The sequence below is a fragment of the Belonocnema kinseyi genome, chromosome 6, assembly GCF_010883055.1.
Source record: "Belonocnema kinseyi isolate 2016_QV_RU_SX_M_011 chromosome 6, B_treatae_v1, whole genome shotgun sequence".
NCBI lineage: Eukaryota > Metazoa > Arthropoda > Insecta > Hymenoptera > Cynipidae > Belonocnema > Belonocnema kinseyi.
In genome coordinates, this window is record NC_046662.1 from 2,821,437 (window position 1) to 2,833,509 (window position 12,073).

The 12,073-nt window shown below is 22.0% G+C and overlaps 1 protein-coding gene across 1 annotated transcript in view; it reads left to right on the forward strand.

Annotated features, from left to right (window-relative positions):
- Positions 1–385: 385 nt before the first annotated feature.
- Positions 386–12,073, forward strand: part of LOC117174514 (octopamine receptor beta-1R-like) — a 114,744-nt gene continuing 103,056 nt past the window's right edge. Inside the window, exon 1 of the mRNA XM_033363697.1 lies at positions 386–902. The gene's annotated coding sequence lies outside the window, so the exon portion shown is untranslated. The remainder of the gene's footprint in view (positions 903–12,073) is intronic.

Sequence of the window (12,073 nt, forward strand, 5' to 3'; positions counted from 1 at the left end):
AAAAATAGTCGAGTGTCGGGAGTCGGAAGTCGCGGGAGGCCGTTGTACTTATTTTGCGGTTGCAAGCAAGCAAAGCTGCTGCTGTCGGAGTTGATGGGCTGAGTAGGGGTGAGTATTGGGGGTTGGAAGTTGGGAGTTGGAGGGAGAGTTGGCCGTATCGAAGGAAACCAGGAAAGTGGGAAAGCTCGTTCCACGGCCACCCGCAGTTCAGTAGTTCACTTCGGTCTCGCCAGCCAGCGTATCCATCAGACAACACGATTCTCACGGTCCGGTTTTTTGGGCTTTTAGCACCGACACTTACAATTAACGTGCTCTATTTTCTCATTCCAAGTGCGCTACTCTGATTTTTTTTCTGCTCGTGCTACCACAAAAAAAACAACAACTGAAGAGACAAAAAAAACAAAAGAGAGAAAAAAAATTATATTTGTGGTGCAACAGACTTTTTTTTTATTATTGCTGCTGATACAAGTGGCAACAGGTTATTAAAAGACTAAAAAACTAAAGGAATAAGACAAAATTTGCGGACACTTGAGAAGTAATCGAAATATCTCATGAAGATAAAAATCTGATACATAATTTAATAATCAAAGAAAACAGAGTGTTTTTTAAATTTTGAGTTTAAACTGGAAACCGGCTTTAAAAAAAACTAATGTTTTGAACAAGGGTGAAATTTTCCAAGTGTGTGATGAAAGACTAAATGAAAATTTGGATAGTTTATAAAACAAGACTTTTTCTTCCTTAAAAGTCAATTCTGAAATAGTGCCAAATAAGTGAGGAAGATCGTAAAGTGGAACGAGAGAGGTTGCTTGGTTACGAACATGGACCAGTTTCCAAAGGAATATTATGACCAGCTGTAATGCACCAAGTTTCTGAACAGACTTTTCACCTCATTTTAAATTCGTGTGCGTATTTTTCTCGATATTCGCTTTACTCCTTTCTAACGTAAACATAAACAAATTCTTTTAAATTAATTTAAATAATAGAATTGTTAATGTCATTATTTATAATGTTATTGAACAATAATTTAATAATAATTTTTAATTTTTAATATTTTATTTAAATTTATGTATAATTAATTAAAATATAAATTTAGATAATATTAGAATTACAATTTTTATGATTTCCAAGAAAAACTTTCAGTTTTCTATCCAAATATTTTTTAAATATTAAAAATAAATTTCGATGCTTATTTGAATAAATAGTGAAATTTAACTATTTCTGGTGAAAAGCCTACTCTTATATTTTTGGTTTAAAATTGATCTTTTTTGGTCAAATATTTTATTATTCGGTTGAAAATTTAATACTTTTTTTGAAAACTTAACTGTTTTGTAAAAAATTCTATATTCGAACTTAAAAATTCAAAATTTTGGTTGAAATTTTTTTTATTTCCTTACTCAAAAATCTTTCTTGGTTTAAAATATTTGCTGGTTAAGAATTCAACTTTCTGAAAAAAATTCTCCCTTTGCTTAAGACTGTTGTTAAAAGTTTAAATATTTTTTGAATATGCATAATATTTATGAATATTATACAGTGTTTTTCTTTTCGTTAAAAATGCAACTGTTTTGATAAAAATTATTTTCTTTTGGTTGAAATGTCTATTAATGTATTTTTTTTAAGAATAAATCTTTTCGGTTAAAAATTTTATTATATGGCTCGAAACTTTTTAAATATTCATCATTATTTTTGAAGAGTCACTTTTTTCGTTGAAAGCTTAACTGTATTTTTTTTAATTCGTCTTTTTTGGTTGAAAATTTGTATTTTTCGGGTTGAAAATTCAAATATTTTATAAGAAAGTTTAAATATTAGATTTAAAATTAAAATTGTTATAAATAATTCCTTTTTTAGCTTTAAAATTTTGTTAAATCTTTTTCTCTGTCATAACAAAAAACGCTTATTAATTGAAATTTTTTGTTTTTGGTTTGGAAATTCAATTCTTTATACAAACATTTATTTTTAGAGATGAAAATTCAATAATTTAGTTGAAAATTAAAATTTTCTGGTTGAAAAGTCTACTGATTGAAAATCAAATGTTTTTGTAGAACATTCAATCATTTGGTTAAAAATGAACTATTTTTATGAAAAATTGTCTTTTTGGTTTAAAAATTCATCATTGTTGGTATAAATTTAATATTTTTTAAAATTTATCTTTAACGTCGAAAATTCAACAATTTTGTTCAAGAGCGAGCTTTTCTCTTTGAAAATTGAACTATTCTGTTGAAACTTGATATATTCGGACTGAAAATTCAACTCTTCAGAGGAAAGTTTATCTTTTGGCTTGGAAATTTCATTCTATTTTTTTTCTTTTTTTGCTAGAAAAAACTTCCCTTGTTGGAAACTCAACTCTTGTTTAAAAGTCGTGTTTATGATGCAAATTTCCTCTTTTTTAGATAAAAATACAACCGCTTATTTAAAAATTAATTTATATTATATTTTTGGTTGAGAATCCATATTTTTGGTTAAAACCTTTATGATTGCTTTGAAAAATCACATTTTCAGTGCAAAATTCGGTTTTTCGCTAAAATTTACTTAATTTTGCTTCTATATTTTATCAAACATTTTATTTGTTTGAAAATTAAAATCTTCAGTTAAAAATTCCTCTTCTATGGATAAACATTTAATTATTATATTTTAAAATGAAATCCATCTATTTGGCATGAAAGTAACTGTTTTGTTCAAGAATATTATTTTTTTATCAAAAATTGAACTGTTTTGTAGAAAATGTATCGTTTGAATTTATCGTTTGTTTCGTTGAGAAGATTCTATTTTGATTAAGTATTTAACTATTTGGCGGAAAATGAACTTTTTAATTGAAAATTCATATTTTATGGTTAAAAATGTATCTTTTACGTTTTGTTAGAAAATCATATTTTCTGATTGAAAATTCAAACATTCAATTGAAAATCTGTATTTCAGCATGAAAATTTAATTGCATTATTATTTTTTCTTCTTAAACTAAAAAATATTTCTTCATTCGAAATTCAGCTCTTTAACTTAAAAGTTGTGTTTTCCAGTTTTTTTAAATTGAACCCTTTCGATATTTTAATGCTTTTTGGTTAAAAATAGAAATATTTTATGAAAATTAATCTGTATTAGAGAAAATTTTTTTTTTTGATTGAGCTCACTAAATAAGAAATTAACTATAATAGAAATAATTAATAAAATCAATAGAAATAATAAATAATAGTAATATCTCCCAATAACGCAATCAATAAAATGTTGTTTAAAAAGACGGCTTTAGAATTTTATTATTATTTAAAAAATGATAACTCCAAGTAATCTTATTAGTTAAAACTTTATCTTTTTAATTAAAAATGAATTTGTTTGGTTGAAAATTTAATTATTTGGTTGAAATTTCCTCTCAAAATTCAAAAATTTGGTTCAAAGCTTATGTAATAAGTCAAAAATCATTCCTTTGTGGATTTAAATTAACTCTATTGGTCCAAAATTAGTTCGTGTTTATATTAAAAATTAATTTTATCAACTAAAAACTTATATGTATCATTTCTGTGTACATTTTTTTTTAAATCTTTTTTTACTTTTCTTTGATCAACATTCATCTGTTTGGCTGAAAGTTATACTATTTCTTTAAAAACTTTATTTTTTGTTGATAATAATTTTTTTACTAAAAATTAAGCTATTCTATTTTTGGTTAAAAATTGTTTTATCTATTGAGCTTAAATTTTTTTTGGTTTGAATATTCATAATTTCAGTTAACATTTTATTTTAAATTGATCTTTTCTAGTTTCAAAGTCATGAATTTTATTAAAAATAGGTCTTTTTATAAGATTAATTTATTTTGTTGCTAAAAAATTTAGTTACTTACTCAAATATTCGTTTTTTGGTTTAAAATTAGTTTCATTTTATTAAAAATTTATTTATTTTTTGTTGCCAAAAGTTTATATTTTATGATAGAAATTAAATGTTCAGTTAAAAATTTAACTATTTCTTTGAACATTAACTTTTTTAGTTTAAAAATGTGCATTTATAGAAAATATTTAATTATTTTATTTTAAGTTGAAAATTAAATTAATTTCAGATCAAAATGAATATCTAAAAAGTAATCTCATCAGTAGAAATTTTTTTTTTACAATTGATTTCTTCGGTTGAAAATTCCTTTCAAAATTCAAATATTTGGTTCAAAATTCACGTCATTTGAGAATTAAAATTTTTTTTTAATTTCCTTGGTCGAAAATTAGTTTTCTCGTTCGAAAATTAATTTGTTTTAACTTAAAATACATCTACTATTTTCCGAAGAATTTTGATATTTTTTATGGAGATTTAATCTTCTTGGTAGAAAACTCATCTGATTGGTTGTGAATATAACTATTGCCTTGATAATTAATTTTATTCGATAAAAATTAATTTTTTTGCTAAGAATTTGACTACAACATTTTTTTACAAATTAATTTTTTTGGTTGAAAATTCTTTTATTTTTTAAATGTTTTTCTAACTGACAATTTAACTATTATATTTTTGATTGAAAATTCAATTATGATTTTGAAAATTTCTTTAAAAGTTTAAATATTTGATTGAAAATTCTTGTAATTTTATCAAAATTAAACTTTTTTTGATTCGAGTTCTGTTCTTTGGTAGAATATTAGGTTTCTCCTTTAAAAATTAGTTTTCAACTGAAAATATATCTCAACCATTTTTGACTATTTAATTGCAAATATAACTATTTTGTTGAAAAATAATTTTTTCTATGAAAATAAATTTTTTTTCTGAAAAATTACCTATTCTATTTTTAGTCACAAATTCAATTCTTTAATTGAATTTAATTTTCGACCAAAAAAACATCACTTTTCTACAAAACATTTTGCTTTCTGCAAAACGTTATATCTTATACAAAATAGATAAATTTTGATTAAAACAGTTTAATTTTGAACCAGATTGATTAATTTTTGAATCGAAAATGTAGTTTTTTATCAAAATTAAATTTTCTACGAAATAGTGAAAATTCTAACCAAATAGTTGAATTTTGAAGTAAATTTATTTTTAAGTTCAATTTATAAATTGAATTAAACAAAAAAAGAATTTATAAAAAAGTAATTATAATTTTAACTTAAATTAGTTGACTTTTCACCCTACAAGAATTAGTTTAAACAAAATAATTGAATTTTCAACGAAGGATATTAATTTGAACAAAAAAATTAATTATTAAAATTTTGGTTGTGAATATAACTGTTACGTTGATCATTAATTTCTTTTCAATAAAAAGTAATTTTTTACTGAAAATCTCACTACTCTATTTTTAGTTACGAATTCATTTCTTTGGTAGAAAATTCTTCTTTTTTGTTGTTGATATTTTTTTTCTAACTGAGAATTTGACTAATCTATTTTTTATTGAAAATTTAATTATTAGTTTAAAAATGTCTTTCAAAGTTTAAATATTTGTTTGAAACTTGTGTAATTTTGTAAAAATTAATCTTTTTATAATTCGAATTCTTTTCATTTATAGAAGATTAGTTTTCTACTTTAAAAATTAATTTTTTAACTGAAATATATATATATGTATACCATTTTTAACAAAAATCGATATTAATTATAGAAGTCAATTCTTGTTGGTTGAAAATACATCTACTTATTTGTAAATACAATTATTTTATTAAAAATTAATTTTGTCTTTTTTTATGAAAATTAATTTTTTTACTTCAAAATCGCTTATTCTATTTTTGGTCGCAAATTCACATCTTTGATTGATTTTTTTTCTTTTTTGTTTATCAAAAGTTTATTTTTGTAAATGAAAATTTAGATTGACCAAAGAATAAGAAATTTCATCTAAAAAGTTAATTTTTAGCCAAATAAATGAATTTTCGATCCAAAAAGTAAAAATTTCTGAAAAACAGTTGAAGTTTTGGTCTGAGAATATTATTTATTAAGAAATGTTAATTTTATACCAGATACCTCAAATTTAAAAAAATTAAATTTTGTGACATCTGAAATTATTTTCTTTAAACTGTAAATTTTTTAAATTATCAGGGTAAACCTTTAAATTTGAAAAAAATAATTGTCTAAAATACGAAAAAATTATATATATAAACTTGAGAAAACTACCAGATATTTATAATTTTTCATAGATGATTCGTGAACTTCTATTAGTGGATCAATATTATTAAAAAATAATGTTAGCAACAAATCATCTGAATCATCAGCTAAAAAGGGGTGGGTGGAAAATAAAAGTGGGAAAAAACTGGAAAAATAGAAAGCGTAATACGCGAGATTTATCAAGCAGGTGTCCCCAGTCGTAAAAATAGAATAGAAACGCGCTTTATTTTAAATCGAAGCTGGAACTTAAAATCCGTTCTTATTTCTTATAGATTTCTTCCGTCAAGTTATCAATAAAACTCGGAGAGCGATTGAAAAATAAATTTGTCGCCCATAAAAAAAAGCTATATTTTATTTTAATTAGCGTCATCAATCGCGCGCTAGTCGCGTCTGTAGTTTTTCGATTTGAGGGGAAGCATAATTTTTTATTCAAAATGAAAGTTTTGAGTAACTTTTTATTTTTAGATTCATTTGTTTATTTATTTATTCTGAGGTCATAAAATATTATTTTTCTGACGTTCTTGAGAAAATACAAAAAGATGTATGAAAATTTCAAATAGTTCAGATCAAAAAGAAAAATTTTATGAAACTTTTTTATTTTCAATTAAAGATCTATTATTATTATTATTATTTCCGTTAAAAATTGCACTATATTTTGTTGAAAATATTCCTTTAATTTTATACTCTTTTTTATTCAGTTTTATCAACTGAAAATTTAACTGTTTTATTTAAAATTAAACTCTTTGATTATAAATTTAACTGATTAGTTGAAGATTAAATTATTTGCTTTAAAATGATCTTTTCGGTTAAAAATTTAACTATTTTATAGAAAAATTATATTTTTTGAATCGAAATCTCTTGTGTTTTATAGAAAATTCATTTCTTTCGCTACAAAATTCATAATTTTTGGTCGAAAATTGAACGATTTGGCTGAAAATGAACTTTTTGTTAAAAATTCGTATTTTTGTTAAAAATGTACCAGTTGGTTGAAAATTAAAAAAGTGTTATGAAAATTTAACTAGTAAGTAGAAAAGTAACTTTTTTCAGGGAAATGACATCCTGTGTTCGAAAATACAACCATTTGATTAAAAATTAAACTATTTTATAAAAATTCAACTATTTGATTGAAAATTAATTTTTGCTATTGCAAATTCATATTTTTGGTTGAAAATTAAAACTTTTAGTTCAAAATTAAACTAGTTTTATAAATTTAAACTAATTGGTAAAAAATTAACTTTTTTGTAAAAAAATTAAATTCTGGTCAAAAATTCAACTATTTGATTAAAAATTAAACTATTTTTATAAACTATGTGTTATAAAATTAACTTTTTGCTTAAAAACTCATATCCTTTGTTTTGTTAAAAATAATTCTTTTGGAGTATAAATTTACCTGATTTCGTTTGAAATTTTAATTACCTTATTAAATATTCGTTTAGAAAATTAATTTTTTAAACTGAAAATCTGACAATTTAATTTTTCTTTCAAAACATATTTTTTTAGTAAAAAATACAACTTTTTTGTTGAAAATGTATACTTTTGACTGAAAATTGAATTATTTAGTTCAAAATTAATTTTTTGGGATGAAAAGTCAACTAATTGGATAAAAGTTTAATTGAATGTTTAAACGTGTCTTTTTTCAAATTAATTTTATAAACTGAACACCACTATTTGTTAGAAAATTAAATTTTATTTCAAAATTATATTTTCAAATCAAAAATTCGATTATTTGGTTAAAATGCAACTATTTTGTTTAAACGTAATATTTTCTGATGAAATGTTAACTATACTTGATTGAAAGTTTGATTATCTTATTAAAAAATCGTTTTATTTTTTAGTTCAGTTTATAAACTGAAAAATTGACGATTCCATTTTTTAATAAAAAATATATTTTTTAGTCGCAAATTAAGAAATTGTAGAAATTGTTAAAAATTAAATTTGGTTACAAAATTATATTAAAGGTTCGGAAATTCAACTTTTTAAAGTAAAATCTTTAAAAAAATGTTAATTTCCTACTAAAGCCTTCAATTTTCTCTAAAAAAATTAACGCTTTAGAAGGAAATTAACTTTTATGTTTCCAAAATCTTTTTTTTCATCAGAAAATTTAAATATACAGTTTAGTTACTTAATTGTAAAATTAATTAATTTTTAGATCCAAAACTCAACTATTTGGTTTAAAATTAAACTATTTAAATTAAAATTTAACTTTTTGATGGAGAATTAAACGTTTTTGAAAAAAATAACTTTATTGTAAGTGCATCTATTTTGTTCAACATTCATTTCTTAAGGCAAAGAATCAACTGAATGGTTAAAAGATTTAATAAATTATAAAAAATTCTTTTCTTTTAAATCCATTTTATAAGCTTTAAATTTGACGTTCACATTTTTTATTGAAAATTCAACTATTTAGTTAAAAATACTATTGTTTGGTTAGAAATAAAACTCCGTTTTTTAAAATCAATTTTATAAACTAAAAATTTGACTATTTCATTTTTTGTTTCAAAAAATATCTTTTTTCATCGAAAATTCAGCTGTTTTGTTAAAAATTCATATTTTTCTTTGAAAATTCCACTCTTTAGTTAAAAATGAAAATACTTGGTTCGAAATTTTACTCTTTCGAAGAAAATGAGTTTATTTAGACAAATTATATTTTCTGGTCAGAAATTCAACTATTTGTTTAAAAATTCAACTATTTTCAATAAAAAGTAACTGTTTGGTTGAAAATTTAAATCTCTAGTAGGTACTTAACTTTTTGGTGGAAAAGTCTAATTTCTTCTGTTGAAAATTAAACTATTTTATTTTCAAAAAATCAATTTTTTATTAGAAATTTAGATATTCATTAGGAAATTAAAGAAATTGGTTGAAAATAATCTTTTTTGTTGTAAATTCATATTTCTAGTTAAAAATTCAACAATTTGGTTGAAAATTGATCTTCTGGGGCGAAAAGACAACTACTAATTGAAGGATTAAACCTTATTGAAAATTTGTTGCTTATCAAATCAATTAAATGTTTTATTAAATTATTGATTATTGAAATAATTATGTGTTTAATTAAAAATCGAAATATTTAGTTAAAAATTAAACTATTTTATTCGAAATCTTTGTGCATGATAGAAAATAAATTTTTGTTGAAAAATTATACTTATTTTAGCGTAGAAAGTTTAACTATTTTGTTTAAACTTAATGTTTTGGGGTGAGCAGTCGACTACTTGGTTGAAATTTTAATTACCTTATTGAAAATTTGGATTTTTAAAAATTAATTTTATAAAATAAGAATTTACGATTCCATTTTTTATTAAAAATATACCTTTTTCATAGAAAATTCAGATGTTTAAAAATGATCGAAAATTCACCTATTTGGTTAAAAATCAATTTTCTGGGTCTAAAAGTGAACTATTAGTTGAAGGATTAATTACTTTATTAAAAATTCGTTTCTTATGAAATCGATTAAATGTTTTTTTAAATTATGAATTAATTAAATAATCATATTTTTTATTGAAAATTTAAATATATAGTTAAAAATTAAATTGTTTAGTACGGAATTCAATACTTGATGGAAAATAAAATTTGGTTGAAAAATTATATTTTTGAGTCGAAAATTCAACTATTTGGTTTAAAATCAAACTATTTAAAATAAAATTTAACTTTTTAATCGAGAATTGAACGTTTTGAAAGAAAATGAACTTTTTTGAAAAAAAATCTTATTTTTGTGCAGAAAATTTAACTATTATGTTTAAAATTAATCTTTTGGGGTAGGAAGTTGAAATTTTAATTTAATACAAAAGAAATTTTAATAATTCAATCAATCTTTTGACCAATCAGTGCTATTTTGTTAAAAATTAAACTTTTTGAGCAAAAAGTCAACTGACTGGTCAAAAGATTGAATGAATTACTAAAAAAAAATTTCTTTTGAATTAATTGTATAAACTAAAAATTCGAAGCTTAAATTTGTTTACTAAAAATGCAACCATTAAGTTAAAAATTCTACTATTTGGTTAAAAATTAAACTAATTTCCTCAAAATGTGAATATTTAGACAAAGATGGTATTTTTTGTTAAAACTTCATATTTTTTGTAAAAAAATTACCGTAATAAATTTGGTTTTTCAAACTGAAAATATGACGATTTTATTTTTTGTTTAAAAAAATACCTTTTTTCATTGAAAATTCGACTGTTTAGTTAAAAGTTAAACTATTTGGTTTAAAATTTTACTGTTTGTTAGAAAATTAAATTGTTATGAAAAATTATATATTCGGGTCAAAAATTGAACTATTTGATTAAAAATTAAACTATTTTAGTTAAAATTTATCTGTTTGATAGAAAATTTAACTTTAGTAGGAAATTAATTCTTTTGTTAAAAATCTTATTTTTGTGTTAAAAGTTTAACAATGTGTTCAAAAAAATCAACTATTTGATTGAAATTTAACTATTTATTAGAAAATTAAATTATTTAGTTAAAAATAAACTTTGTTGTTGAAAATTCATATTCTTAGTTGAAAATTCAACCATTTGTTTAAATATTAATCTCCTGGGGCGAAAATGATTGAAAATTCGTTTATTGTCAAATTAATTCAATTTCTTATTGAATTATTTATTAATTAAATAATCATATATTTGATAAAAAATTCAAATAATAAATTAAAAATTAAACTATTTTATTAGAAATTTAATACTAGATAGAAAACAAAATTTTGTGAAAAAATTATATTTCTGGTTCGAAAATACAACTATTTGGTTTAAAGTTGACTTTTTTGTAGAAAGATCTTATTTTCATATACAAAATCTAACTATATTGTTTAAAATTAATCTTCTGGTGTCAGAAGTCGAGAAATTAGTAGAAATTTTAATTGCCTTATTGAAAATTGTTTTATTTAAAAAAAAATTTAAATTATAGTATATATGATAATATATTTTTTAAATTATTTTAATTAAAAGTGCAACTATTTAGTTAAAAATTCATCTTTTTAAGTAAAAATTCAACAACTTGGTTTAAAATGTGTCTTCCTCGGTATAAAATAATCTTCTTTGTTGAAAAATTTATTTATTTGGTTGAAAATTCTTCTTTTTTGCAAGTATTTGTTTGAAAATTGAATTTTTGTTTTTGTAAACTGCTAACCTATTTTATGGACGGCCCCGAATCGTCAAAAACAAAAACCTTCCTTTTCTATATACATACATTTCTTCATTAAAATTGAGCACTTAATCCCTTCAGCCTTCGCTATTTCAGTTAGAAAAAAAGTGAAATAATTTTGTCATCGTGGCTAAGAATGATCAGATCTCTTCTTTTTTTAAACTATGTCAGGGACCAATGGACGAAAAATGGACTGACTTAAATTCAGGGTTACGTAGACTTTATTCGTTCTCTAAATTATTGTTATTTAGTAATATGTGTTTCTCAATCGAATTTACGATCCCTCAACCAAGAATCGTTTGAGCTGGGACCCATTTATACCGAATTAGTTTTTTATAGAGAGAAACTTTTTTAATTCAGGGACACGAAAATGTCGCATTTTCAATGATAACATTAGAATTTCTGTGTTTTATTCAAAATTACAAATTTCACCAAAAACACTTCGATTTTCATTATTATGCTGTATAAATCCAAAGTGAGCGAGTAATGACAGTAATAAACAATTGATGCTTCATTTTCATAAAGCTCATATTTCACGATGCTCGGACAGATAAAATAAATCAAGATATTTTAGTTGATGCTGTGGAATATTTTATAAATAAATAAAGGCCTTATTGTTTTGGATATATTTTTTCTGTATTGTCGATTTTTGAATAGATTTCAATTCTGGTCTTTGTAATTTAAAAAAAAATTTAATTAAATAGTTGTTATCAATTATTAAGTGTCGTTCTATTATAACTAAAAAGATTTAGTTTTCAAAAAAAAGTAATAACTAAATTTTTAATTCAGTTGAGGATTATGGAATATTTTATAAATAAATAAAGGCCTTATTGTTTTGGATATATTTTTTCTGTATTGTCGATTTTTGAATAGATTTCAATTCTGGTCTTTGTAATTTAAA